This window comes from Rhinopithecus roxellana, chromosome 7 (genome assembly GCF_007565055.1).
Source record: "Rhinopithecus roxellana isolate Shanxi Qingling chromosome 7, ASM756505v1, whole genome shotgun sequence".
Classification (NCBI taxonomy): Eukaryota; Metazoa; Chordata; class Mammalia; order Primates; family Cercopithecidae; genus Rhinopithecus; species Rhinopithecus roxellana.
This window is the reverse complement of record NC_044555.1, coordinates 143018859-143026216: the sequence shown is the minus strand read 5'-3', so window position 1 is coordinate 143026216 and position 7358 is coordinate 143018859. Positions and strand designations below refer to the sequence as shown.

The window sequence follows — 7358 nt, the reverse complement described above, 5'->3', positions numbered from 1 at the left end:
TTGTATTAATTTAATGATATTTTGTAATCAGTCCTTTCACAAAAGTCATATTCATTTATTTTGTAAGTACACAAAGCAAACAATGATGAAGACATTCTCACATGAAATTATTTGCTATGGTCAATGAAACACTGCATTTTGGAAGTGACTAAAAAGTTCTTAACTAAGGTAAGGTGCCACATTTAGCAAATAAAGATACAAGATGTAATATTTAGAATATACTTATATAAAAGATTGTTCATTGCTGATCTGAAATTCAAATTTAACTGGGCTTCCTATATCCTAATTTGCTAAATCTGACCACCCTAACCGGGGGAATCAGGGAAAGCTTCTCAAGATAGGTGACACTTGAGCCATTAAGGATCAGTTGAAATTATCCAGGTGAAAGGAGTAGAAAGTTGGGGCAAGGATGGCCTTTGACGCTGAGACATGGAGATAACAGTAAATATGGCTGGAGAGATATTTACTGGAGAGACATGGAGTGTGAGAGTGTGATGAGAAGTAGGAGTGAGCCCTTCAGTTCATCTAGAAAATTAACTTCTAACTTCACAATAACAAATGACAAAAAAAAAAAAAAAAAAAAAAACACTACTTCAAACTCCATCCCTTCTCTCCAAGTTCATAGCAAAGTCTGACAGGTATAAACACAGCAGCATTTGAGTAAAACAGTTGCTTAAAAGAATACAAAGCTCTGCTCTGTCCAAAATTGTACTTCTTTTTTCAAACCTTCAACAGGTTTCACCTTGCTCTGTGAGGGCTAATCAGTCTTTGATTTTCTCCAGTAAGGAATCGGATCACTTCTCTTTTCTTTGAACATGTCACATTCCTCATGCAATGCAACTGTTTCTACCTGTCAGGATGTCAGTTCTCAATGTAATTTTACAGCTAGAGAAAGAAATCTGAGTGCTTCAACAGGAAATTTTTAACTGATAATTGATGGTTGATGAAAGAACCAAATACCTTTCATGTAAACTGATGTTTGTATCCTGTTCCGATACTAACTTCTGAAAAGTTTTGTTCTAAGAATGAACTGTGGCTTACCGTGCTATTCACTAAAGTTTCTCAATATGAGGCTTTTACTTTGGCCAACCACGCTTGTCTCTATTGTCTTGGGAAGGCTTTTCACACAAAGTATAAATTTCCATTGATACCAGTCATCATCACCCAGTGTCTCAAAAATTCATTTCTAACTCAGTAAGATGTACATTTTCAAATAATTTATCAAATCTCTCAACTTAAAACAGAGTTAAGTGGTGCATTTTGAGTCAAAAATGTCTGGAAAGAAAGAAAACATCATGTGGAAGATGTGACCTGTTCTCATGTTAAAATTATATGTCATGGCTCTGTAGCAACAAAAGCTGCTATAATCACCATTAACAAGGACTCATACATCATTCTGTTTGAACTATAAATAGTAAATGTCTGTATATAAGGGCAATATGTAAAAATGAAAATGTTCTGTGTTTTGTCATATAACATGTTTACCTTTTTCTCATTCCTCATTTGATTTAAATTTTATTTCAATTCTCTTGTAAGCAATGGACCATGTCCTCAACACAAAAAAGTCAGACATGCACAGCTCTCTGTCCTCTCCTCCTCACAAATATGCTCATTCTGCCACCTCCACTGAAATTTCAGTCAAGGTTACTACATATCTTTATCTTTGGTGCAAACAAGCAAAAATTTCCATTTTACTGCTTTGCCTCCTGAGACCCATCCTGGAGTTACCGCCATCTAGTGACAAGTAAGAGTATTTAATCCTTTTATTTTTGAAATCTAAATTGCTTAAAATTTAGCAAAGTAAAATAAGTGGACATAATAAAACAAATATAGAATTCTGAAAGAATATTTTAGTCCACAATATAGCTGCCACACCATTATTTGACTATAAATGAACAGAATTATTTTTGTGTTTTCAAATAAATCAGACTTCTTTCAGTTTTCCAGCATGTTAATGTTTTACTTTGGGATGAAAATGTAAACTATACAGATTATGTATTCCTCTGCATCTTAAACTTGCTGAAATCCTATGCTAAAATAAAATTTTTTATGAGCTTGCCAATTGTTTTCAATAACAATTTGCTATTTTATAGAATATGCTTATATCTGTAGCTCTTGGCTTGAGAAGTTTCTGTGTGTACACGTTCCTGAGATGTTGTTACAAATTATTTTCCTACATTCATGACTACATAAATATTGCTTTAAAAGAAAAAAATGTTAACATTTGGTCAAAATATTTTAGAATTCTTTCAGATATATGGTATTAAATAAAGTATGCTAAATATATCTGTGCAATTCAGCTGTGTAGAAGTTAGAAATTTGGTTTTCTTTAAACAGTGCCCTATTGTCATCTTTCAGGGTCACATACATAGTAACTTTAGTCTGTAAAGTGACCTACTGTTTACAGTAAGAAACATAGAAATACTGCATAATTTTAGTTGAATTGTCTTAAGAATCAAACGCAACCCTACTGACCGCAAATGGGAACCTCCATGTCAACGTCCAAATTTTATGAAGAACTACCACTTAGGGTCAAATAGGATTTATTTAAAAATCATCTCTTCTGACTTTTAAAGTACAGAGAATTATGTATAATGTTTTGAATCGGTTCACTTTTTCCTCAGAAGCAGGATGAAAATTTACACCATGGATACTGAACACTCCAAATGGACAAGGTGATCAGTTCGTCCAGTTGAAGAACTGCTGGGGGCTTAAGCTAGTTCTTTGGTGTTGATAGTAAGGAAAACCCTCAAATATGAATGGGTAGGTTCTGGGTCTCCAGGTTAGCAACCACTTTTAATTTCCCACAGTCACTGGAACCGAATCTCACTAATCTATGTCTTCTAAAAAGTTATAGAGTTCACATTAAAATGTGTTTGATGTAACAGTTTCTCTATCTGGGCTTGAAAAGAAAACAAATTTCTGAGGCTTAGATCTTGCATAATTTAATAACAGACTTGAATTCAACAAATGTCACAGTAATGTTACTGTGTCGTAATTAGAGGAATGTAAAGATTCAATTCAGCTGATGCTTTAGATACATATTATATAATATTGGTTTAATGCTTACAAATAATGTGATAGAAATTATGCAGTTGTTTCAATATAAGGAAAACAAAAAATGTGGCCTTGTGAGGTGGCTCACTCCTGTAATCCTAATTGATTACAGGAGGCTGAGGCAGGTGGATCACCTGAGGTCAGGAGTTCGAGGCCAGCCTGGCCAACATGGAGAAACCTCATCTCTACTAAAAATACAGAAATTAGCCTGGTGTGGTAACGGCCACCTATAGTCCCGGCTATGCGGGAGGCTGAAGCAGGAGAATCACTTGAACCCGTTGGGTGGAGGTTGCAGTGAGCCGCTATTGCGCCACTTCACTCCATCCTGGGTGATAGAGTAAAAGACTGCCAAAAAAAAAAAAAAAAAAAAAAAACACTTTATGTTTAACATGATTTGGCATTAAAAAATGGTCACATTGATTAAACTAAAACAAAAATACCTCAAATATCAGAAGCACATTTTCTCAGCTTGATTTCATGTGTTCCCATTGCTTTATCTGTATTACAGGAATCTTGAATTTACGAAAATAATAAAATATGCTAACCAAATAAAATATTAAAAATATTAATATAGCAACAGGAATCATCAGAAGTAATATTTTTCTTTAGTCAGATAGACATGAAATATTTCTTTTTGTGTGTCCAACAATCATGAGTGAGAATTTCATGGTAGAAATTTAAAGAATATTCATTAAGTAAAAGATTCATATTTTTCCAAATATTCAGGTAAATTCCTTTAATTCTGAGCTAGATATTTTGCTTCCAATTTAAAATGAATGTTTTAGATTGATTTAGCATTTGTTGTTTGACATCAGCATGGAGGTCACGGGTTAGGCTACAGTAATCTGTCAGAGGGCACTCTCCTTTGTCAGAACTTTAAAGTTGTAACACCCTGGAGAATTAGTAAAACACTATATTATTGTGTCCTGTGGCATGATAAGGCAAGAATTAGACTGAAAGGCATCTCCTAAATTTAGGACAAAGACAACAAATTTAAAATCAAGCAACCCTTGATGCCTAAGTAATCTGAGGCAATTAAGTTCAGAGAAAATGTTGTTATGAACCTGTGGACTGAGACCCTAGAAGAGAAGCTTGTATTAAGAAGTGGGAAGTTCTCAAAAATAAAATGTTCACTATACAACAAAAAATAATCCCAAGTAAAATAGAAGGAGAATGAATCTAAAGATGATGTGACCTTATAAGGAGTTCTCAAATGAGCTTATGTTATAAAGGGAGGCACACAAAAGATGGAAAAATAGACACACTCAAGGACAAATGTTTTGAAATTGCACATATATACCTCTTTATACATTATCAAGAAACTTGAAGCCAAGGAAGAAATGAGAACAGTAAAATTAGAAGAAAAATTTTAAACCTCCAAGTGTCTTTGAAAAAATTATATTTAGAATAAGCACAGAAAAGGGCTACATTGATTTGTTTCTCAAATTTGGGATGTTCATTTAAAATGCAGATTCTTCCCCTGCTAAATAAGTACAAATCTCCAGGGACGGGCCCATGAATCTGCATTTTAATTTCAGGTAAATTTATTTTTTTAAGTAGAAAGTGTATATAGTTTAGAAAGTCAAATAATGGTCTAGGCACAGTGGCTCACGCCTGTAATCCTAGCACTTTGGGAGGCCAAGGAGGGCAGATCACCTAAGGTCAGAGGTTCAAGACCAGCCTGGCCAACATGATGAAATCCCCAACTCTACTAAAAATACAAAAAAATTAGCTGGGCATGGTGGTGAGCACCTGTAATTTCAGTTACTCAGGAGGCTGAGGCAGGAGAATCACTTGATCCCAAGAGGCGGAGGTTGCAGTGAGTTGAGATCTAGTCACTGCACTCCAGCCTGGGAAACAGAGTGAGACTCCTTCTCAAAAAAAAAAAAAAAAAAAAAGAAAGAAAGAAAGAAAAGAAAAGAATGCTAAGAAGACAACTAGTAAATAATAGTTCTCTTGGCCAATTTATTCCCAAACTTCCAAACTTGCTCCTCAAAGGAGACAACTTTCAAATGTTTTGGTTATCTCTACTGGCACTTATCTCCACTTCTCTAAACAATATGCTTATATTGCTATTTCTTGATTAATCACACTTAAATTCTACCTTTTGACTTCCTATGATAGTAGATAAGGATTTAGACCTCTTACACTTAAACTCCTAAACTTCCCCTCCCCATGCTTTCAATATAGTTATATCATAATTTAGGGAAAATTGGCACTCAACATTTACATTGGTATGACCATACACATTTTGTTTGTAGTTGAACTGACTAGTATACTGTTATTACTTTTCTTTTCTCTTATAATTTCTTCTTTTTCCAGGCATTAATAATTGACCCTTTTCTTTATATTCTTAGATTTTTATGAACCTACTACTAATTGTACCCAAACATTCCGTCATTGTTTCCACACTATTTTCCACATGAGCAAACACATCAGGTAATTCCTCAATTCCCATTTTCCCAGAAGTACTCCCTCTTGGAGCCTTTTACCTCTTTGCTCGGCTTTGGGCTAGTTTCTTTCCAGGTCTATTGCATATCTACCATCCTGGATGTTCCCTTTGCCATCATCCTGTGTTGGATTCCCTATTCCTTTAATCTTCCTTTTTTTCTATTTGCTCCCTTGTTTTGGTAGACCATATCCTCCAGTCACTTTCCCAGTGCTGCATAGAAGGCACTTTTTGAGTCCTAATATGTTTGAAAACATCTTTAGAGGTACTAATACACTTTGCAGTGCCTCATTTTTTAATATGAATGGGAAGTCAAATATTATCGTATATTTGAAGAAGGCCTCTGATATATTAAAAAAAGGCCAAAATAAACAGAAGACTTGGAGAGGAAAAACACAGAGCCAAAGCTAACAATAAAACGTTCAAAATACGTAAATAATATGCTTCCACAGATGAGAGATGCTGCATCTGTGAATCAAGAACAAGATACTATATGAACTCGCTGATGCTGAACACATGGAGCTTCCTGGAATGTGGCATGCCCACGTAGCCGTACACGTCTCTTTAAGTATTCTTCGTGATATCTTTTATAGTAAACCAATAAATGCATTGAAAACATATGCTTGAGAGACAGGTGCCACTGAAACTATGAATAGTACACGAACTTCACTTGATATTGAAGAGTATTCCGATACTGAGGTACAGAAACACCAAGTAGTAAGTCTGGAAGCACGGCAAGACAAGCTTATAAAAGCATTTGGATACTTTTCTTAAAGGTGAGAGTGGATTGAGGATGTTTTTTCCTCTATATGGAAAAGCATTAGTAGTTGAGATGAAATGGTTTGCAGACCAGGGACACAGTGCAGTTGGTGTGAAAACCAGTGAACTTGAGATACAAGAATTTTTTACAAAGCAAATCTTTCTTACTCAGAAGAACCAATCACTGAAACTCCTGAAACCAAATATGTAAGAGTTCTTTAGGGAACATTTCATTGTACTGTTGCAGCATTTTTTACCTTCCCAGAACAAATATTGGCAAACTTGACAGGATTTGGAATAGAGGAGCATTAGTTACCGTTAATCCAGGTGGATTGTGAATGCTCTGCAACTATAATGTCGTTCCTCCTGAGAAAAGGGTTTCAGTACCTCATGTGTGTTCTTTCTTATGATTCAAGTAAAAATACCATTTTTATGTTCCACATGCTTAAATTGAAAGATTGTTTGGTACAATATGCAGTATTTATTGTCTTGGAAATGCTGATGCTTTTGAGTAACAATATAAAAGTTGGGGAATTGACTGCATTTTTGAAAAGATATATCTACTTACAGAAAAGTAAATGAGACATAATAAAATCAAGTAACATTACCATGATTTTGAGCAATTGAAAATTATGCTAAGGCTGGGCACAGTGGCTCTTGCTTGTAATCCAGCACTTTGGGAAGCCAAGGAGGGAGGACAGCTTGAGATCAAGAGTTGGAGGCCAGCCTGGAATATACTGAGACCTCATGTCTACAAAACATAAAAATAAAAAAATTAGCCTGGCATGGTGGCCTGTGCCTGTAGTTCCAGCTACTCGCGAGGCTGACGTTGGAGGATCACTTGAGCCTTGGACGTTGAGGTTGCTGTGAGCCTGTCTGCACCACTGCACTCCAGCCTGGGTGACAGATCAAGATGTTGTGTCAAAAAAAAAAAAAAGAAAGAAAGAAAAAAAGAAAACAAAGAAAGCAAAGAAAGAAAAGAAAATTATTTTAAGACCTGAAAATGTAATAGATGAATTTTTAAAACTTGTTTATAAATCATAACAGATCTTTGCTCAAAAATGCATACAACTTTTTAGAAAGAAAAACACAT

General features: G+C 35.0%; 1 pseudogene; it reads left to right on the top strand.

Moving 5' to 3' along the window:
* Window positions 1-6154: 6154 nt before the first annotated feature.
* Window positions 6155-6843, top strand: LOC104680205 (annotated as a pseudogene).
* The last annotated feature ends 515 nt before the right edge of the window (window positions 6844-7358 follow it).